This window comes from Symphalangus syndactylus, chromosome 13, assembly GCF_028878055.3.
Source record: "Symphalangus syndactylus isolate Jambi chromosome 13, NHGRI_mSymSyn1-v2.1_pri, whole genome shotgun sequence".
Classification (NCBI taxonomy): Eukaryota; Metazoa; Chordata; class Mammalia; order Primates; family Hylobatidae; genus Symphalangus; species Symphalangus syndactylus.
In genome coordinates, this window is record NC_072435.2 from 83,454,091 (window position 1) to 83,477,713 (window position 23,623).

At 41.3% G+C, this 23,623-nt stretch overlaps 1 pseudogene; it reads left to right on the forward strand.

Moving 5' to 3' along the window:
* The first annotated feature begins 435 nt into the window (after positions 1–435).
* LOC129460251 (transcription factor NF-E4-like) lies at positions 436–7,269 on the forward strand (annotated as a pseudogene).
* The last annotated feature ends 16,354 nt before the right edge of the window (positions 7,270–23,623 follow it).

Below are 23,623 nucleotides of genomic sequence, written 5' to 3' on the forward strand. Positions count from 1 at the left end.
CCAAACTGTTTTGGTTACCATAGTTATATATTTTGAAGTCAGGTAGTGTGATACCTCCAGCTTTGCTCTTTCTGCTTAAGGTTGCTTTGGCTATATGATGTATTTTCTGGTTCTGCATAAATTTTAGGATTCTTTTTTCTATTTTTGTGAATAATGTCATCTGTATGTTGATAAAAATTGCATTGACTCTTGTTATTAGTCTATTCTTACACTGCTGGAAAGATACTACCTGAGACTGGATAATTCATAAATAAAAGAGATTTAACTGGCTTACAGTTCTGCATGGATGAGAGGCCTCAGAAAACTTACAATGATGGCAGAAGGGGAAGCAGGCACCTTCTTCACAAAGTGGCAGGAAAGACAAGAGCAAATGGGGAAGTGTCCCTTAAAAAGCCATCAGATCTCAAGAGACCTCACTCACTATATGAAAACAGCATGGGGAAAACTGCCTCCATGATACAGATCCCTCCTGTGACACATTGGGATTGTAAGGATTACAATTCAAGATAAGATTTAGGTGGGGACACAGCCAAACCATATCAACTCTTTAGATCACTTTGGGTAGTATGGACATTTTAATAATAATAATTTTTCAAATCCATGAACATGAGTTATCTTTCCTTTTGTTTGTGTCTATTTCAATTTCTTTTATTATGTTCAATAGGTTTCAGTGTGAAGATTTTTTAGCTCCTTGGCTAAATTTATCCTAAGTATTTATTATTTTTTGTAGCTATTTAAAATAAAACTATATTCTTGATTTCTTTTTCAGATTATTTGCTGTTAGTGTATAGCACTAACAGCATACCACTAATAAGCATACCACTGCTTTTGTATGCTTATTTTTTTTATCTTGAAACTACTGAATTCACTTACTAGTTCTAACAATTTTTTTCATTTTCTTTTGTCTTTGAGACAGGGTCTTGCTGGGATACAGGCGTGTGCCACCTCTCGAGTAATTTTTGATTTTTTGTAGATATGAGGTCTCACTATGTTGCTCAGGCTTCTAACAGTTTTTTGGTGGAGTCTTTGGGTTTTATATGTAAGATCATTTCATCTGCATAAAGATAATCTAATTTCTTCCTTTCCAATTTGGATGCCTATTATATTTTTCTCTTGCCTAATTGCTCTGGCTAGCACCTCCAGTACTATATTAAATAGAAGTGCCTTTGAAGAAGGGTCCTCATCTTGTTTCAAATCTTAAAGGAAGAACTTTCAACATTTGCACATTGATCATAATATTAGCTGTGGATTTGTCATATATGACTTTTATTGTGCTGAGGTACATTCATTCTATACCTAATTTGTGGATAATTTTTATTTTTATCATGAAAGGATTTTGAATCTTTTTAAATGCCATTTCTGCATCTATTGAAATGATCATGTGGTTTTTGTACTTCATTTTATCAATGAGTTGTATTACATTTTTTGATCTATGTATGTTGAACCATCCTTGCATCTCAGGGACAAATCCTACTTGATCATGATCTTTTTCCTTTTTCTTTTTCTTTTGTTTTATTTTTTCAGAGACAGGATGCTGCTCTGTTGCCCAGGGTGGAATGGAGTGGTGCAATAATGGCTCATTGCAGCCTCAACTATCATGGCTCATTAAGCCTCAGCTTCACGGGCTCAAGTGGTTCTCCTATCTCAACCTCTCAAAGTGCTGGGATTACAAGTGTGAGCCACCACACCTGGCCATGAATAAACTTTATATGTGCTGTTGAATTTGGTTTGTTAGTATTTTGTTGATGATTTTTACATTTATGTTTACTGGGGACATTGGAGCGTAGTCTTCTTTGTTATAACATCTTTGTTTGGCTTTGTTGTGAAGGTGAGGCTGACCTCTTAATAATTAGTTTGAAACTATTCTCTCCTGTTTAATATTTTAGAAGAGTTTGAGAAGAATTGGTGTTATTTCCTTAAGTGTTTGATAGAATACAGCAGTAAAACAACTATGTCCTGGGCTTTTCTTTGATGGGAAACTTTTAAAAATTACTGTTTTAATATCCTTACTCATTGTTGATCTGTTAAAATATTTCTTCATATTTTAGTCTTGGTAGGTTGTGTGTGTCAATAAATTTTTCTATTTATTTTAGGTTTTCTAATTTGTTTACATATAATTGTTCATAAATATCTCTTATGATCCTTTGCATTTCTGTTGTATCAGTTGTAATGTCTCTTTTTTCAGTTCTAATTTTATTTGTCTTCCTTTTTTTCTCAATTAGTTTAGCCAAAGATTTGTCAATTTTGTTTATCTTTTTCAAAATCCAATTCTTAATTTTGTTGATCTTTTCTGTTGTTTTCATAGTCTCTATTTCATTTATCTCTGTGGTGATCTTTATTATTTCCCTCCTGCTCCTAATTTTGGGCTTAGTCTGTTCTTGTTTTTCTATTGGCTTTAGATGCAACAATTGGTTATTTGAGACCTTTCTTCTTTTTTGATGTAGGCGTGTATTACAATAAACTTCCTTAGTGGTGCTTTTGCTGTATTTTCTATATCTGGGTATGCTGTGTTTCCATTTCTGTTTGTCTCAAGAAACTCTTTAGTTTATCTTTTAGTTTTTTCACTGACCTGGTATTAGTCCATTCTCATGCTGCTATGAAGAATTTACAAATTAATTTATAAAGAAAAGAGATTAAATTCACTCACAGTTTTGTATGGCTGGGGAAGCCTCATGAAACTTACAATAATGGCAGAAGGCACATTTTCACAGGGCAGCAGGAGAAAGAATGAGTGTGGTGTGAAGGGGGAAGCCCCTTAAAAAACCATCAGACCTGTGAGAAGTCACTCATTATCATGAGAACAGCATGGGGAAAACCACCCCCGTGATCCAATTAACTTCACCTAGTCCCGCCCTTGACATGTGGGAATTATTACAATTCAAGGTGAGGTTTGGGTGGGGACACGGAGCCCAACCATGTCATTCTGCCCCTGGCCCCTCCCAAGTCTCATGTCCTCACATTTCAAAATGCAATCATGCCTTTCCAGCAGTCCCCCAAAGTTGTAACTTATTCCAGTATTAACTCAAAAGTCCAAGTCCAAAGTCTCATGCGAGACAAGGCAAGTCCTTTCTGCCTATGAGCCTGTTTGTTAAAAAGCAAGTTAGTTACTTCCTAGATACAATAGGGGTACAGGCCTTGGGTAAATACACATATTCCAAATAGGAGAAACCGGCCAACACAAAGGGGCTACAGGCCCTGTGCAAGTCTGAAATCCACTAGGACAGTCATTAAACTTTAAAGTTCCAACATGACCTCCTTTGATTCTATGTCTCACATCAGGTCATGCTGATGCAATAGGTGGATTCCCACAGCTTTGGGCAGCTCCGCCTCTGTGGTTTTGCAAGATACAGCCCCACTTTGGCTGCTTTCATGGGCTGGCATTGAATGCCTGCAGATTTTCCAGGCACACGGTGCAAGATGTCAGTGGATCTACGATTTTGGGGTCTGGAGAATGGTGGCCCTCTTCTCACAGTTCCAGTAGGCAGTACCCCAGTGAGAACTCTGAGTGGGGACTCCAACCCCATATTTTCCTTCCACACTGCCCTAGCAAAGGATCTCCATGGGGGTCCTGCTCCTGCAGAAAAATTCTGCCTGAACATCCAGTCATTTCCACACGTCCTCTGAAATCTAGGTGGAGGTTCCCAAACCTCTCTTCTTGTCTTCTGTGCACCCACAGACTCAACACCATGTAGAAGCCACCACATTTTGGGGCTTTCACCCTTTGAAGCAATGGTCTGAGCTGTACTTTGGCCCCCTTTAACCAAAGTTGGAACTGAAACAGCTGGAACTCAGGGCACTATATCCTAAGGCCCCACAGCACAGGGGGCCTTGGGCCTGGCCCAGGAAACAATTTTTCCTGCCTAAGCCTCTGAGTCTTGATGGGAGAGGATGCCATGAAGGTCTCTGACATGCCCTAGAGACATTTTCCCCATGGTCTTGGTGATTAACATTCTGCTCCTTGTTACTTATGCAAATTTCTGCAGTGGGTTTGTATTTATCCTCAGAAAATGGGTCTTTCTTTTCTAGTGCATCATCAGACTGCAAATTTTTTGAATTTTTATGCTCTGCTTCCTCTTGAACACTTTGCTACTTAGAAATTTCTTCCACCTGATACCCTAAATCATCTCTCTCAAGTTCAAAGTTCAACAGATCTTTAGGACAGGGGCAATATGCTGCCAGTCTCTTTGCTAAAGCATAGAAAGAATCACCTTTATTCCAGTTCCCAACAAGTTTCTCATCTCCATCTGAGACTACCTCACCCTAGACTTTATTGTTCATATCATTATCAGCATTTTGGTCAAAGCCATTCAATCAACAAATCTCCAGGAAGTTCCAAACTTTCCCACATCTTCCTGTCTTCTGAGCCCTCTAAGTCTCTGGGATGTTTCAAACTTTCCCACATTTTTCTGTATTCTTCTGAGCCCTCCAAACTATTCCAACCTCTGCCTGTTACCTACTTCCAAAGTCACTTCCACATTTTCGAGTATCTTTACAGCAGCACCCCGCTACTCCCGGTACCAATTTACTGTATTAGTTTATTCTCATGCTGCTATGAAGAAATACCTGAGGCTGGGTAATTTATAAAGAAAATGAAAGATTCTCCCCCAGGGCCTGAAAGTTCAGGGGAATGAATAACTCCTCCCTCCTTAGGCCCAGTCCCAAGGTGCAAGGCTACTTGCACCAGCAGTGTGCATCATCAAGATAGCAAAAGCAGGAAGAGAGCTGGCTGGAAGACACATACCCACTGGAGATGGAGAGAGAGAGGCCGTCTCGGTAACATGTAGCAGTTATATCAGACTGAGACACTTCCTGTTTATAGGAGACTATAAAACCCATGCCCCCTTCTCACTTGGGGCTGATGCGATTTTAGGCCTCAGCCCATCTGCACCCAGGCGCTCATTAAAACAGTGTGTTGTTCCACACCACCTTGTGTTGTTTGTTGGTGCGTTCTCGGGGTTCAAACCAATACAAGAGTCTTGCATCAGGTGCTGAAACCTGAGACGGGCTTTGGTTCATGTCCCCTGTGGACCTACCCCTCCACCCTGGAGAACAGGCCACAGCAGCTGGACAAAGGAAGCTCCTCAGCCTCCAGTCACCTCTCTGTGCATGCACATTGGTCACTGATCTCACCTACTGGTAAGTTTCCTGGGAGCCTGGATAACAGAGATAAATCCTCACGGCCTCTTTTGGTTTCTCTGGTCCAAAACTCCAGCGTTGGTCCAAGAAGGCTCCTGCTTGTTTGAAGCACTGGCTGATCATCTGGTCTTAGGGGGATGCCTCTAAGCCATTTGATCCTGTTCTAGGAATGAAAAAGGCAGCAGTGAGGATTGCTCCTTTTATCATCTCCCTGAGGCCATCCCGGACGGTCTCCTTTTCCTTGTTCTCCCCAGCGTACCCTTTGTTATGGGAAATTCCCTGCCTTCCATTCCAAAGGACAGCCCTCTAGGCTGCCTCATAAAAAACCTGCAAACTTTAGGCCTCGGGTAAGATATCCGCCCCAAGTGACCTGTCTTTTATATGGCAATTCAGTTTGGCCACAGTACGAATTTGATAATGGGTCCAAATGGCCCGCAAATGGAACATTCAACTTTAAAATTTTAATTGACTTAAGCAACTGGAAAAACGGGGAGAAATTCCTTATGTCCAGGCCTTTTTCACACTCAAATTACAACCTGACCTCTGCAATTCTTGCTCACCTATTCAAATCCTCCTTCTCCATTATCGCCACCCTGATCGCCTTTCTCCTCCCGACCCTACCTCTTTTTCGTCGTTTGATCCAGCAGACTGCTGTGCACCCCTCCCAGCCCCTACCTCTCCCTCTTAACCATCTTCTTTAATCCCCCAAGCCTTCTCTTTTTCTTCTCAGCTGCCATCTTCCCAGCAGCCATCTCCTCAGCCACCACCTTCCCAGCTGCCATCTTCTCATCCAGCACCGCCTCCAAGAGTATCCACTTCTTTTCCTACACTGTTCTCTCCTCAGGACAATTCTAGCACTGCCTGTACCCATTCTCCTCCCTCATTGCCCTCTCCTGAGGCCTATAAACCCATCCCACCACCTTAAATCCCTGTCTATTCTCCACTGCTTATTAACTGAATCCCCCTTCCCCCTTCAAACCCTCAACAGAAACCACTTCCTGGTTCTTCCTTCTCTCCCGTCCATACTCACTCAGGTGCCTTCTTTGACCCATGCCCCACCCTTACTTCAGCATCTGTGCTAGAGTGCCCCCTTTGGGAAGTAGCAGGAACTGAAGGTATTGTTAGAGTTTGTGTTCCCTTCTCCCTCACTGATCTCTCTCAAATTAACAAAAGACTCGGTTCATATCCAGAAGATCCTACCTCTTATATTAGAGAGTTTCAGTACTTCACCCAGTCTTATGAACTAACTTGGCATGACCTCTACATTATCCTGTCTTCCATCCTCACCCCAGAAGACTGGGACTGTATCTGGACCTTAGCTCAGGCACATGCTGATACAATTCCTCACCAGGCTCCTACCCAGCCTACTGGCACAGAGGCAGTCCCCAGCCAGGACCCCCACTGGGGTTATCAAGATGGGGCCCCTGGACACTGCTATCGAGACATGATTGTGTATCTCCTTGCAGGACTCTAAAAGGGTGCCCATAAAGTGGTAAACTATGAAAACTTCCAGAAATCCCCCAAGGTCCTGATGAAAACCCAGCCCTTTTTCTCTCTCGTTTAACTGAAGCTATGAGAAAATATACCAACTTAGACCCAGCCAGCCTAGAAGGAACCACTATCTTAAATGTTTGATTCATCTCCCAATCCACCCTTGATATCCAGTGCAAGCTTCAGAAGCTTGATGACAGCCCTCAAACCACACAACCAGACCTTCTTAATTTAGCATTCAAAGTCTTTAACAATCATGAGGAGGAAGATAAAAGGCAAAAACAGGCAGAATTTCAAACGCTTGCCTCTGCCATCAGGGGCCCTGCAGGCCCACGGGGCCACAGCTCCACACGGAAGCCTCCTAGTAATCCACCTCCACCTGGCACCTGTTTCAAGTGCAGCAATGAAGGCCAATGGTCCAGACAATGCCCTAACCCAGGTAAGCCCATCAGGCCATGTCCCACCTGCGGAGGACCCACTGGAAGTCATACTGTGAGTGACCTCTGCAAGGACCACCCCCATCTCTTCCTGAGCTGGCCAAAACTTCCTACTTGGATCTCATTGGCCTTGCCACTGAAGACTGATGGTGCCCTGGAATGGATGCCCTGGCAACTACCATCTCTTCATCCAAGCCAAGGGTAACCCTGATGGTGGCAGGTAGGCCAATATATCTTTTAATTGATACCAGGGCAACCTACTCTGCTTTACCTAATTTTTCAGGACCCACCCAGTCCTCCAAAGTCTCTGTTGTGGGTATTGATGGACAAGTCTCCAAACCCTGAGCCACCCCTCCACTCTTCTGCTCCCTTCACACCTTTTCCTTCACTCACTCTTTCTTAGTCCTGCCCTCATGCCCAACTCCACTCCTAGGCAGAGACATCCTTTCAAAACTCCATACTACTCTCCACTTCCACATTCCCCATGGTACCCAACACATCCACCCAGACCCCTCCAGTGCTTCTAGCTTTCTTCTACTCCTCCAACCTCCCACCCTAAAATATGCAACCTTTGCTTATCCCCTATCCGTAGTTAACTCTGCTGTTTGGGATACTTCCACACCCTCAGTTGCAAAACACCATACCCCCATCCTCATTACCCTTAAAAACCCCACCCAGTTCCTTTCACAGAAGCAGTATCCAATCACCCAAGCAGCTCTTGTAGGCCTAAAGCCCATCATTTTCACCTCCTTCCAGTCACCTATTCTGCCCAATAAACTCCCCTTTTAACACACCAATTCTACCTGTTAAGAAGCCAGATGGAACTTATCACTTAGTCTAGGACCTCAGGCTCATTAACCAAGCTGTACTCCCAGTATGTCCAGTAGTTCCTAACCCATACACTTTACTTTCCACAATTCCCTCAATTATACCACCCATTTTTCTGTCCTAGACCTAAAGGATACTTTTTTTTTTACAATTCCTTTGCACCCCGATTCTCAAGACTTCTTTGCCTTTACGTGGGAAGACCCCTACACCCACCTTTCACATCAGCTCACCTGGTGCATACCACCTCAAGGTTTTAGAGACAGCCCCTACCTTTTTGGACAGGCCCTTGCTTATGACCTCTGTCCCTTATCCCTAAAACCGTCGTCCACTCCCCTTCAATATGTTGATGATCTGCTCCCATGTAGCCTCTCTCAAAGATTGCAACACCCATACTCTCTCTCTTTTAAACTTCCTGGCACAGCAGGTGTATCAGATCTCCCCTTAAAAAGCACAAATATGCACTCCCTCAGTCATCTACCTAGGCCTAGCCTTTACCCTGCAAACCCAAGAGCTCAAAACTGACTGCATATCCCTCCTCCAGTTCCTCCCACCTCTGCAAACTAAGGAAGAAATTCTCTCTTTTTAAGCATTAGTGGGATATTTTAGGCTTTGGTTTCCCTCCTTCACTCTACTTGCCAAACCGTTATACCAAGCTGCTAAAAGCCCTCTCCATGAACCTTAAACCCTGCACAGCCTATTACCCAACCTTTCTGTCTACTCCAAAAGCCTCTCATCTCAGCCCCCATCCTCACTCCCCCAGACCTCACCAAACCTTTCTCCTTCTATACTGATAAATGACCGTGGAGTTGCACTAGGTGTTCTAACCCAGTATAAGGGACCTACTCTCCAGGTTATCACCTACTCCCCCAGAACTCACCAAACATTTCTCCTTCCATATCAATGAATGACGTGGAGTTGCACTAGGTGTCCTAACCCAGTCTAAGGGACCTACCCTCCAGGTTATCACCTACCTATCCAAACAGCTTGAAACCACAGTTCTCAGATTGCCTGCTTGCCTCCAAACACTGGCGGCAGATGCTGTCCTCACCCTTGAAAGCCTAAAACTATCTCTTCATGCCAACCTAACAGTTTATTCAACCCATAACATCAAAGACATGCTAGCTCACCGCAGTGTACTAAGTCTCATCTCTGCCCCATGGCTCCTCCAACTGTATGCTTTATTCATAGAAACTCCCCAAATCACTGTGCTAACCAGCTCCTGTTTAAACTGGCCATGCTCTTACCTGAAGCTACTGCCTCCCAAGACCCTGCACACTTCTGTGTAGACACTGTTCAAATCTTTCTTATACCTTTTCCAAACCTAACAGACCAACCCCTTTCAGATGCCTCCTTTACTTGGTTTGTAGATGGCAGCTCCTTCCTATATCAAGGATGCCAACATGCTGGCTATGCTATAGTGTTACGCCCCACACAATATTGAAGCCAGTCTGCTCCCCCTAGGAACCACCTCCCAAAAAACTGAACTCATCACCCTCACTCAAGCACTCACCCTAGCAGGCGGACAACAAATTAACATATATTCAGATTCTCATTATGTGTTCCACATAGTGCACTCACACTCGTCCATCTGGAAAGAATGGGGTTTCCTAACTGCAAAAATCACTCCTGTCATAAATGGCTCTCTCATCAGCAAACTCCTTCAAGCTGCCAGACTCCTGAAAAGTTGCCATCATTCATTGCAGGGGCCACCAAACCCCAGGCAATCCTGTATTGGCTGGAAATGCTTTAGCAGATAAGGTAGCCAAACAAGTAGCCCTACAACCTGTGTAAGGCCAGTTTCTGTCCCTGTCCTTGTTCTCTCCTCTTTACTCCTCAGAAGAAAAGGAGGACTTCCAAGCCCAAAACCTTCAAAAGCAAGGACCACGGTATGTCAAGGAAGGGCATTTCATTCTTCCTTACTCTCAAATAATCCCTATCCTCCAAACTCTCCACAACTCTTTCCATGTTGGTTACAAACCTCACTTGCAACTTCTCCGCCCTATTCTCACTTGTCCTCACCTTTCCAGCCGTGTTTGAGAAATTACTCAGTCCTGCTCTATCTGCCATTCAGTGTGACCTCAGGGTTCCCTCTGGCTGCCGCCTTTTGATATCCGCCAAGCCCGGGGCCTGGTGGGTAATTATATGTATGACGAGAGTTTCTGTGATGACATTTGCACCTTCTGAAGTTGTTGGGAATGCTTCTACCCACCTGGAGAAAGTACAAACAAAGACTAGAAGATAGCAGAGCCATTTATCGGGCAGCATGTGAGTGAAGTCTACTTGCAAATCTTGCCCGGGTAATCCTCCCTTTCTTAATCCAGACATGATCTTTCATTCGTGAAGCTGCAAATGAGGTCATGCCTCTCCCTGTTGACACCTCCTTGTCCTCTCAACATAACTGTCTTGCAGGCACAGAAGTATTTCTTTGCCAACCTGACCCTCACAAAAAGCTACAACTGAAGTGGACAGGCTGATTACACTGTGACACTCAACATGCCAACTGCAGTGAGAGTCCAAGAACTCCGTCACTGGATCCATCGCACCAGGGTCAAGCTCACCCCCAAGGCTACTTCTTCCTCCAAAACGTTAACAGCAAAGTGGTCATCCTGGCCAATTTCTCCTACCATGCTTAAATTAACCAAATTGTTTCTTTCTTAGAGCCAAAAGACGAGGAAGACTAATCACTTGCTTTTAGAAATTGGCCTATATCTACCTAACTGCCTGCTGTACCTCACTTCCAACCAAAAGTCTTAATACAGGAATACCTCTCATCAAAATCCTAATATTGTCAGTAGCTGCCCTGCTGTCCACAGCAGCCCCTCTGAGCTGCTGTGAGTGTTATCAGTCTTTCCACTGTGGAGGAAAAATGCAACAATCCTTTACTTACCATACTCATATAGAAAAATTCTGTTATGGAAACTTAATTGAGGAAAGTGTTGAATCAGGGAAAGGTTATTGTAAAGTAAAAAATCCAGAAGTATCTGGCAGTTGTAATGGGGCTATATGTCCAAAAGGTAAGCAGTGGCTTTGCTTCGCCAAAATTGGACAATGGGGAGTAAATACTCAAGTGCTAGAGGACATAAAGCAAGAACAGATTGTAGCCAAAGCAAAAGCCAAAACAAACAACTCCCCCCACCACCCACCCAAAATCACCCATGGTATTTCCATGCTTTTACACAAAACTAAAAGCAGATGTATCCCTTCCCAAGTCAGGAAAAAACTGTAGATCTAGGAGAAAGCATCACACTTACCATGAATGTGTCCAATTGCTGGGTATGCAAGGGAGCTCGTATGAGTGAACAGTGGCTGTGGTATGGGATAGACATTCCCCCTTCGTTACTGGCATCCCAAAATCCCAGCCTCACTTTCAGTCCTCAGGAACACCCACAGTCCTAGACACTTATCAACCCAGTAAGAGGGGCAGTGTGCATATTCCACAAGTGGACTGATGAAACCCATCACACTGTAGGTGAAAGCCCCTGTCACCAAACCCTAACAGTCAACGCCTCCACAGCAGAGTGGTGGCCAAGGTTACCCCAAGGAGCCTGGTCTCCTTCTAACTTAAGCTACCTCAATTGTGTCTTGTAAAAAAAGGCCTAGTACTGTACAAACACCACTAACCCTTATGCTGCATACCCCTGCCTAAGTGCGCTATGGGACAATCCTATGAACACCAGCCTACAATGGATTGCCCCTGAAGGATTCTTTTGGATATGTGGAACCCAGGCTTACTCATGGCTACTTTATCACTGGCAAGGTACTTGCTTCCTAGGCATAGTTAAACCTGGATTCTTTTTACTTCCAAAGCAGGTGGGCAACACCCTTGGAGTCCCTGTATATGATAACCTAAACAGAGAAAAACAATCCTTAAAGGTAGGAGGAAGCCAAAGATGGCAAGAGGACAAGTGGCCTCCACAATGGATCATTGAATATTATGGCCCTGCCACTTGGGCTGAGGATGGTTCATGGGGTTATCACACTCCCATATATAGGCTAAACAGAATAATTATACTACAGGCTGTTCTAGAGATAATCACTAACCAAACTGCCTCAGCCCTGGAAATGCTTGCACAACAACAAAACCAAATGCACAAGACAATCTATCAAAACAGGCTAGCACTAGACTACTTATTAGCAGAAGAGGGTGGGGTCTGTGGTAAGTTTAATATCTCCAAATGTTGTCTTAACATAGACTATAACAGAAAAGCGGTTTTAGAGATTGCCTCAAACATCAGAAAAGTAGCCCATGTACCAGTCCAAACCTGGAAGGGATGGGACCCCACAAACCTTCCAGGAGGGTGGTTCTCTAATTTAGGAGGATTTAAAACGCTGGTAGAGACAGTAATCTTCATCATTGGGTTCCTCCTGTTTTTCCCCTATCCCACTGATAATGAAAGCCATTAAAACTTGTTGAAACTACAGTTAACTGCCACACAATCCAGACGATGCTCCTGCTACAGTGACACAATGGATACCAACCCGTCTCTCAAGAATACCCCAAAAATTAAGTTTTTCTTTTTTCCGAGGTGCCCATGCCACCCCTTATGTCATACCTGAAGTAGTTATTGAGAAAGTTGTCCCTTTTCCCTTTTCTATAACCAAATAGACAGGAATTAAAGATTCTCCCCAGGGCCTGAAAGTTTGGGGGGGATGAATAACTCCTCCCTCCTCAGGCCCAGTCCCAAGGCACAAAGCCACTTGCACCAGCAGCGTGCATCAGCAAGACAGAAGAAGCAGGAAGAGAGGTGGCTGGAAGACATGTACCCTCTGGAGATCGAGAGAGGGAGCCATCAGGGCACCACATAGCAGTTAGGTCAGACTGGGACACTTCTTGTATACAGGAGACTATAAAACCCCTGCTCCGCCCTCACCTGGGGCTGACGCCATTTTAGGCCTCAGCCCGTCTGCACCCAGGTGCTCATTAAAACAGCGTGTTTCTCCACACCACCTTGTGTTGTTTGTTGGCACATTCTCAGGGTTTGAACCACAAGAGCCTTTCAGAAAAGAGGTTTAATTGACTCACAGTTCTGCATGGCTGGAGATGCCTCAGGAAACTTACAGTCATAGTGGAAGGCACTTTTACACAAGGCAGCAGGAGTGAATGAGTGCCCAGCAAAGCGGGAAGCCCCTTATTAAACCATCAGCTCTCGTGAGAACTCACTCACTATTATGAGAACTGCCTGGGGGAAACTGGTCCCATGATTCAATTATCTCCACCTGGTCTCACCCTTGACATGTGGAGATTATTACAATTCAAGGTGAGATTTGGGTTGGGACACAGAGCCAAATGATATCAGATCTGTTGTTTGGTCAGGAGTATGTTGTTTAATTTCCATGTTCTTGTAAAATTTCTGAAGTTTTCTCTGTATTTATTTTTAGTTTTAATACCATTGCAATCAGAAAACATACTTAATATAATATCAGTCTTCTTAAATTTGTTTAAATTTGTTCTGTGTCATATCACATGACCTATCTTGGAGGATGTTTCATGTACTGTCGAGAAGAGTGTGTATTCTGTAGCTGTTAAATGGAATGTTCTTTATGTGTGTCTGTTAGATCCATTTGATTTAGAGTGTAGTTTCAATTCAGTGTACCTTATTGATTTTTGTCTGAGTGATCTGTCTATTGTTGAAAGTGTGGTGTTGATATCCCATACTATTAGGCATTGCAGTCAATGTCTCCCCTCAGATCTATTAATAATGCTTTACATATTTATGTGTCCCAATATTGAATGCATGTATATTCATAATTGCTATATCCTCCTACTGAATGGACATCTTTATCATTATATAAGAACCTTTTCTGTCTTTTAAAAAATTTTTTGACTTAAAGTCTATTTTGTTGGATAAAAGTATTATTACTTCTTCTTCAAAATAGCTATCTTAAAGAAGCTCAATACTTTGGGAGGCTGAAGTGAGCAGATTGCTTAAGCCCAAAAGTTTGAGACCAGCTTAGACACCATAGCTAAACCCTGTCTCTACAATAAATACAAAAATTAGCTGGACATGGTGGTGTGAACCTGTAGTCCCAGCTACTCAGCAAGCAGAGGCAGGAAGATTGCTTGAGCACCAGAGTTTGAGGTTGCAATGAGTCATAATCACATCACTACACTTTAGCCTGGGTGACAGAGTGAGATCCTGTCTCAAAAAGAAAAAGAAGAGGAAGGAGAAGAAGAAGAGGAAGAGGAAGAGGAATAAGAAGAAGACGAAGAAGAAGGAGAAAAAGCAGCAGCAGCAGCAGCAGCAGAAGCAGCAGCAGCAGCAGCAGCAGCTCAGTAAATGTCAGGAAAACACAGAAAAACAATATAATAAAACTGGAAAAATAATATGTGATCAGAATGAGAAATTTAATAGGGAGATTAAAATAATAATTTAGAAAACAAGCAGAAATCCTGGAGATAAAAAAAATACAGTGAACAAAATTAAAAAGGCAAGAAATAGCATCAATGGCAAAATTAATCAAGGAGAAGAAAGAATCAGTGAACTTGAAGACAGATTATTTGAAAACAGACAGTCAGAAGAGAAAAAAAGCATAAAAAGAAATAAATATTATAGGATTTTTGAGACAATATCAAAAGAGCAAGTTTTTGAATCATAGGAGTTCAGTAAGGAGAAGGGAAAGATAAAGGGGTAGAAATTTTATTTTTAAAAACAGGAGCTCAAAACCTAAAGAAAGATGTAATTATCTAGGTACAGGAAGGTCAAAGGTCTCCAACCAGATTTAATTCAGATAAGAGTACCCCAAGGTATGTTATAACCAAACTGTTAGAAATGAAGCACAAAGAGAGGATTCTGGGAGCAGCAAGAGCAAAGAAATGAATAACATAAAAGAAAGTTTCAATATATCTAGCAGCAGACTTTTCAGCAAAAATCTTACAGGCCAATAGAGAGGGAGATAATATATTCAAAGTGCTAAAGGAAAAAACCAGCCAACCAACCCTAACATATTAAGGAAAGCTGTCCTCAAGAAATGAAAGAGAGATAAAAAAATTTCCCCAAATGGAAACTAAGAAAGTTCGTCACCACAAGACATGTCTTACAAAAAAAGCTAATGAGAATTCTTGAAGCAGAAAGAATTCTAATGAGTACCATAAAAATATCTGAAAGTTTAAAAATCATTTTATGAGGCCAGCATCATCCTGATCCCAAAGCCTGGCAGAGACACAATAAAAAAAGAGAATTTTAGGCCAATATCCCTGATGAACATTGATGCAAAATTCCTCAATAAAATACTGGCAAACCGAATCCAGCAGCACATCAAAAAGCTTATTCACCATGATCAAGTGGGCTTCATCCCTGGGATGCAAGCCTGGTTCCACATACGCAAATCAATAAACATAATCCAGCATATAAACAGAACCAACGACAAAAATCACATGATTATCTCAATAGATGCAGAAAAGGCCTTTAACAAAATTCTTAGCCCTTCATGGAAATACTTACTCTGCTGTTTTACTCCACCCTTCCTTCTATTATGTTGATGCAAAAGTAATTGCGGTTTTTGCCATTGAAAGTGATGGTAAAAACTGCAATTACTTTTGCACCAACCTAATAATTCTATTATTTTAGTTTACATTTTCTGACTGGCTAGCTTCAATTTACTTCTACAAAGAGCCATTTAGAGGGTTAGTTCTTTCTCATGATTAGCTCATGTGTTTCTGGAGGTGTGGGGACCAGAGCATATGACTCAGATCTAAGTCATTCTGCACATGTCATTGCTCCATTCACTGTGATTCACTTACAACTGGAAACCTGACTAAATAAAAGTCGGTGAAATGACCCAAGATTTTACTAACACTTCATTGACTCAAAATGAGAGAAAATGTAAGTTTAAAATTGTGGCAACCATCTTTCCACTGTAAAGAGAGATCCTATATGTGAATAGAGCCAGGACAGAGTAGGCATATGATAGAAGTAGGAAATTGGGTTGAAGTGATATTGTTTGAGGGCCTGGTTAAACTGTATGTGAAAAGACAATAACATAAGTTAAAGTAGAAACAACTTGAATCACAACTGAGTGGTTGGCCAACTTTTGAACAAGGACTAGACTTCATAACTAGTCTGGCCAAGCTCAGGAGGTCACATGAAGAGCAATGTGGGCCTCAATTCCAGTCTTGGAAGTTGACATTTTATTAAGTGTAAGCAAAACAACTGCTTAAACTGTTCTCTATTTAGGCAGTGGTTTAAGCAGCATGTCCTGGGCCGGGCGCGGTGGCTCACGCTTGTAATCCCAGCACTTTGGGAGGCCGAGGCGGGCGGATCACGAGGTCAGGAGATCGAGACCACGGTGAAACCCTGTCTCTACTAAAAATACAAAAAATTAGCCGGGCGTGGTGGCGGGCGCCTGTAGTCCCAGCTACTCGGAGAGGCTGAGGCAGGAGAATGGCGTGAACCCGGGAGGCGGAGCTTGCAGTGAGCCGAGATCGCGCCACTGCACTCCAGCCTGGGCGACAGAGCGAGACTCCGTCTCAAAAAAAAAAAAAAAAAAAGCAGCATGTCCTGTGGCCACACTGAATAAGACCACAAGATGAGAAACTTTGTTTTGAATTCAGCATTTAGAACATCAAATAAGGTCAAACAATGAGAAAGTTTTAAACCAGATCCATTTTATTTAAAAATAAAGAGATTAGAGAATATTGTTTTGGTGTAAGGGTTCCCTTTGTTTTCTTTTCTTTTCTTCTTTCTCTCTCTCTTTCCTGTCTTTCTTTCTCTTTCTCCTTCCTTCTTTCCTACATTTCCTTCCTTTTCTTTTCTTTTCTCTTTCTCTCTCTCCTTCCTTCCTTTCCTTTCTTTTTCTTTCTTTCTCTTTCTTTCTTTCTTTTCTTTCTTCTTTCTTTCCCTTCCTTCCTTCCTTCATTCTTTCCTTCCTTCCCTTCTCTCTTTCCTTTCCTTCCCTTTCTTCTCTTTCCTTTCCTTCCCTTCCCTTCCTTCTCTCTTTCTTTTCTTTCTCTTTTTCTTTCTTTCTCTCTCCTTCCTTCCCTTTCTTTCTTTCTCTCTTTCTTTCTTTCCTTCCTTCCTTCTCTCTTTCTTCCTCTCTCTTTTCCTTCCTGCCTTCCTTCCCTCTCTCTGTCTCTTTCTTTCTTTCTTTCTTTTTCTTTCTTTCTTTTCTTCTTTCTTTCTTCCTTTCTCTTTCCTCCTTTCTTTTTTTCTTTCCTTTTTCTTTTTTTTGAGATGGAGTCTCACTCTGTCACCCAGGCTGGAGTGCAGTGGTGCAATCTCTGCTCACTGCAACCTCCGCCTCCCAGGTTCAAGCGATTCTACTGCTTCAGTGTCCCCAGTAGCTGGGACTATAGGCACGCACTACCACACCTGGCTAATTTTTATATTTTTAGTAGAGACGGCGTTTCACCATGTTGGCCAGGCTGGTAACTCCTGACCTCATGTGATCCACCCACCTCGGCCTCCCTAAGTGCTGGGATTACAGGCATGAGCCACTGCAACCAGCCTCCTTTCTACGTGTAATTTGAAGTCTGAGATAGCTGTAACTACAGTGGCAGGGTAGAAAAGCCAAAAATTCTCTGTCCTAAGCTAGTATTCGATTCAAGCAATATTAGAAGTGGGAAACTAAGCAAGAGATATGACTGGTAGTTAGAAAAATCATATCCTAGCCTCTCAAGCCCCTCCCATATTCTTCCAATTAAGTAATCATTGCCTGACAATGGGATGAATTGCTCCCATTGAGAAAATACACTCCAGAGGCATAGATACAAAGAAAAAGGAAATTCAGCTCAGGGCTAAAGAAACTGGCAGTGCAGTGTCATGTACTAGTTTCCCAGGACTGCTGCAACCAAGTACCACAAATTTGGATGGCTTTGAAAAACATACATTTGTCATTTCACAGTTCTGGAATCTAGAAGTCTGAAATAACATGCCAGCAGACTTTCTTCCTTCTGGAAGCACCCGAGACAGAATCTGTTCCATACCTCTCTCCTTGCTTCTGGAAGTTGTCGGCAATCCTTTGAGTTACTTGACATGTAGACACATCACTTTAATCATTCACATGGCTGTCTCCCTCTGTGTGTCTGTGTGTTTCTGCTCCTGTTATAAAGACACAGTCATATGAGATTAAGAGCTCACCCTATTCCCATGTGATATCACCTTAAGTAATCATTTGCAGCTACCCTATTTGCAAATTAGGCCACATTCTTGAGGTACTGAGAGTTAGGATTTCAATCTATCTTTTAGGGGGCCACGATTGAAAGTACTATAGTAGCCATGGCCAACTTCTTGAAGACAGAAAATCCAGCCATGTTGTCCAGATTTAAATACTCTGATTCTTCATGATAGTACCCCTTGTTTAATACTCCATGAGATAGAGAAAATGAAATAGGTTAAAACTATACCATGAGTTCAAGTAAGTTTTACTTTTAGACAAATCTCAAGCCTTACAAAAAAGAGGCTAAATTTTCTCAAGCCTTAAAATAATCCTCAGGCTCTAGAACCTGAGGTTAAATGAAGCACACTGATAAAGAATTACAGGATGCACTTCAGATATGGTCATAGACAAGAATTGTGTAAACTCAATAAATTGAATTGTCAAAGCAGGTGCACATAAATTATAGATCTTACCTGGTATCAAATTTTATTAATTATTTAAAGGCTACTCACAAACAGCAGGTATAAGCAAAGTCCATAGATTTCAGGTTTGCCTACAATAAGAAAAATAGACCAGAAATATCCTACTTTGTAGATAGGAAATCCCCTTGTACAAGGAGATCTGGGGAAGTCATTCTTTTCCCCTGTTATCTCCACTAGGGAAGAAGTGGTCCACTAAACTGCCATTAACCATTTCCTTCTCAACAACAGAAGTCCTTAGAGAACTGTATTTCACTCTTAGGACAAGGAGTCCTTAGAGAGCAGAACTATATTTCACTCCTAGGTCAAGGAGTCCTTTCTTTCCCTGTCATGCAAGATATTATATGAATTACGTATCAGCAACCACTTTAATGTTGTTTACATTCCCAAAACAGCAGCTTAAAAGTGTGTATTGAATGTTTTGGGATTTATTAAACACAGTATATAGCATTAGTTCTCTAGGTGAAGAGGAGTTAGAGATGGATCTGACTGAAAGGACTGTACCTCGAATAGCTATTTTGAACCCAGAACTCTGTGTGGTCAATGAATGAGATTTTTATTTCCCATTATTTCTTTGGGAAAGCGAAGGAGGATGTGTTTTCTGTAGGATGTGACATAAGTTTATCATGTAGACAGATATTTTTGAGGGTTTATGAATGTGAAGATGAAGTAGCCAAATGATTGGACATTTCTTTGGTTGTTTGTGTATTGTTCAACATCAATTCACCCTAATTCCAGTACTGCCATTGTGGATTGATTCAGGGACGCTCTATTGATAGAAGCATATAATCCATGGTGATAGAAATAAATATATTCCATCCCCTTGGCTAGTCATTTATAACGAAGTTCAGGAATTTGAGTGTGACACAATCAATATTAGTAAGGTGTTAGGACTGGCCAGAAAAAGCATCTTGCTCTTTTCCCATTAGATTTGATTAGAGATGATCTAAGTCTGAAGTTAGAGCAGCCTTCTCCAAATAAAAAAGACACAGAATCTGATAGTAGAGGAACATGATAGATGAACAGAAAAATATCGGTCCAATTGTCTTTGGAATTGGGTATCCTCTCAAATGGAATTGAATAAAATCTACTAGTACATAATTCTTAAAAATTTAAATATATTTTCAGTGCTTTGTAATCCAATAAAAACTTCTTTCAAAGCAACATATTTTTCTGGAGTCCATCTGAGATTAATTAAAGACAGATTAGAATGATAAGATTGCATAACGGGAGGAAATATCAGGGCTGTTATTTCGTGTTCTTTTTTTCTTTTTTTTTTTTTTTGAGATGGAGCCTCACTCCATCACCCAGGCTGGAGTGCAGTGGCACAATCTTGGCTCACTGCAACCTCCACCTCCTGGGTTCAAGCAAGTCTCCTGCCTCAGCCTCCAGAGTATCTGGAATTACAGGTGTAAGCCACCACACCTGGCTAATTTTTGTATTTTTAGTAGAGATGGGGTTTCATCATGTTGGTCAGGCTGGTCTTGAACTCCTGACCTCAAGTGATCCTCCCGCCTTGGCCTCCCAAAGTGCTGGGATTACAGTCATGAGCCACTGCTCCCAGCCCTAGATTTTGCATTCTGTTTTGAATATATACAAAAAGTAACGTGCTTTAAAAGGTCTACGTGATCCTTCTCCTGGCTGACCTCCTACCTCTCCCCTCCTCATCCATTTCGCTCCAGCTCAATCAGCCTCCTTGCTGAACTCCCGCCTCAGGGGAACTTTGCCCCTCCCAGCCTTTCTTCCTCAATGCTGTTCTCGCAGGTATCCACATGAGTTTCTAAGCTCATTTAGATTTCTTTTCAAACAAAATCAAACATCAACTGCAATTTAAAAATTTAAGGAAATCACAAGAGTAAAATGCTGAAAAGGTAACAATTACCTACAGGTAAGAACATGATGCTAGATGGATAACCAGGTTTTCTTTAAAAAAAAATACTTATTAAAAATGAAAAAGGAAATAGATTAATCGTCATAAAGGCCATGTCTTCAAGTCCAATATATACGGCTCTGCCTTCCTAGAATTGACGTACTTAGCGTTGGCACATAGTGTGGCAATTGTGGTGGGTTGTGGAGATTTTGGTGAGTGGAGTAAAGGATTGTAATTCTGCAAAATGTATTTTTAAAGTAATTCTCCCCTCCGTATGGTGCTTTTTTCTTTTTAGGGTGTTTTCATCATTATTTCTTTGTTCTTATCTTTCTCCCAAGATAGTTTACATACGTGATCGCATCTAAACACTCCTGAGGTCTTTGAAAGTCTTGAACAGCCAATTATGAGCAAGGTATAATTCAGAGGAGAGGGTTGTTACTTTAAAGCATAGCTGGCATGATGAGACATAGAAGTATAAGCCTGAATTTCCACACAGAGGCCAGTGGGAAAAGAGCCCAAAGGAGCCTACTCATGCCTATAAGCAGAAAAAGGCAAAGAAGGCCTTGAGACTTTTAGTGTAGTCTGGGTCAAAGATGTACTGGAGTCAGAGATAACTTGACAATGACTCAGCGAAAAGAAATCCAGACTTCTTTATTGTGGCTTGGCAAGTTGGTCAAATTAAATATTTGGTGAAACAGAGAAATTGATTCAATAAAACCACAGTTGTTAAATGAAAAAACATTGAGCCACTTATCTGTAGAGTTTATTGCATTTCCCAGTCTCAGAAGATCTGGAACGTGAAGATGACTATGTTGTTGCTAACACTAAGAACTGTGCTACTCCATATTCCCTTGAATTCCTACAATAAACTTCCATCACTGAAGGTACATTGGAAGTTTTACATCCATGTTTGTGTATGTGCACTTACATGTGATCTTGAATAGCCTGACTAGGACACATACTGAAAATTTATTAGTAATAAACAGTTTGTAATGGACCACAGATCTTTATATGTTTCAGAAACCTAGGTGACAGAATTGTAAGAATTGTATTTTTTTATCTATGATAACTATATTTATTATTCAGAAAGTTGTTTGCTAAATATATTTTAATTAAGAAAATATTTATTTAAATAATAATAATTACTATTTACTGACCAACAGTATTCGAGGAGTTCTAAGTGTATTTTCTCATTTGATCATCACATCTAAAGAGATATAATTTTAATTTCCTTTTTCAAAATGACAAAATTGATGTTTAGAGAGTTAAAGGAAAATTTTTAAGAATATAGCTCATGGCAAATTCAGGATTTGAAGTTAGATGTAACTGACTCTGAAGTCTGTTCATTCCACTAGCCTGCTCTCTCTCATTATATGTTGTCAGTTTATTGGTGAACCCTCACTGTCTTTAAAGAAATATTTGCATAATAATAACAGCTATCATATACTGAGCACCAACTATAAGGTATTGTGTTAGGCTAAGTCCTTGTCATATTGCCTTCACAGCATAGAAATAGGTATGTAAGTGAATAAATGCAATAATATCTGAAAGAGTATGTTTATCTAAACAGTTGATCCCATAGGAAAAGTAGATTTAAAGAATACATTTCATAGTCACTTTCACATGCTCATTGGGTGGAATGACAAATGAAATGGCAGAGATCATTTACATTATTTCTCTTTCTCCCTTTAAGCATACAAATTAATTGAAGTAACTATAATGTGACTAGAATGGAATGCCAATGTGCTGCACACATGCACAAAAGTATTTATTTTTATCTTTTTTGCACTGAAAAGAGTCACTTTTTAGTGCAATGTCCACAGTGTTCTTGTATAACGGGATGGGAACAGCCCTTTAAACTTCTTATTTAATCCTCAGAATATCCCTATATGTAAGTAGTTCTATTCGCTCTATTTTACAGGTGAAGAGGTTAACATTTGCCCAAAATGTGCACCAGTATAATAAACCCTCTTTATAAAAGTAGCAAGGTAGATGTCAGTAAATAAACTCATGAATCATTTCAGTATCTTCCTCAATTGTTATGAGTTCCTCTAGTACTATGATTGTGGTAGGCTAAATAATGGCTCCCAAAAGATGTCCACATACTAATTCCTGGAATTTGTGAATATGTTACCTTATATCAGGAGTCCCCAACCTCCAGGGAACATGTTTAGGAACTGGGCAGCACAGCAGGAGGTGAGCAGTGGACAAGTGAGTGAAGCTTCATCTGTATTTATAGCTGCTCCCCATTGCTTGCATTACTGCCTGAGCTCCACCTTCTGTCAGGTCAGCAGAGGCATTAGATTCTCATAGGAGCGCAAAATGCTATTGTGACCCATGCATGCGAGGGATCTAGGTTGCATGATCCTTGTGAGAATATAAAGCCTGATGATCTGTTACGGTCTCTCATCACCCCCACATGGGACTGTCTAGTAGTAGACAACAAGCTCAGGATTCCCACTGTATGGTGAGTTATATAATTATTTCATTACATATTACAATATAATAATAATAGAAATAAAGTGCACAATATATGTAATGCACTTGAGTCATCCGGAAGCTATCTCCCCAACCCCAGTCTGTGGAAAAATTGTCTTCCATGAAACCAGTTCCTGGTGCCAAAAAGGTTGGGGACCACTGCCTTATATGGCAAAAAGGCCTTTACTGATGTGATTGTCAGAAATTGTTGTCCTAGACTACATGGGTGGGCTAAATGTAATCACAAGGATCTTTATGAGACACACACACGCACACACACACACACACAGATTGAGAGAGAGAGATAGAGAAAGAGATAGAGAGACAGAGAGACAGGGAGACAGGAATGTCAGAAGCAGAAAGGAAACTGACAGTGAAAGAGGTTGTTACGTGCTTTTAAGATGGAGGAAGGGGGCACGAGTCAAGGAATGCAGTAGCCTTCAGAAGCTGGAAAAGGAAAGGAAACATTTCTAAGTCCTCCAGAAAAAATGTAGCCCTAGGAATTGCTTGATTTTATGTTTCTGATCTTTAGAACTGTTAAGAGACTACATTTGTTGTAGGATACTAAATTTGTGAGAATTGATTACAGCAGCAATAGGAAATTTACAACAATTTTGTCCTATTTACCTAGGGAATAAATAGAACCAAGGTTCGAAATCCAGGTCTGTTTCATTCCCAGTCCATTTCTTTTCAAACATGCAGCATTTTTCCTGTTTATATTATCAGTCTCTCTTGGGCAGTCTGTATAAATATTGACAAATTTAAATGTTCAATTCCTCTTCTCAAAAATCTATTAGCAAACACATTTG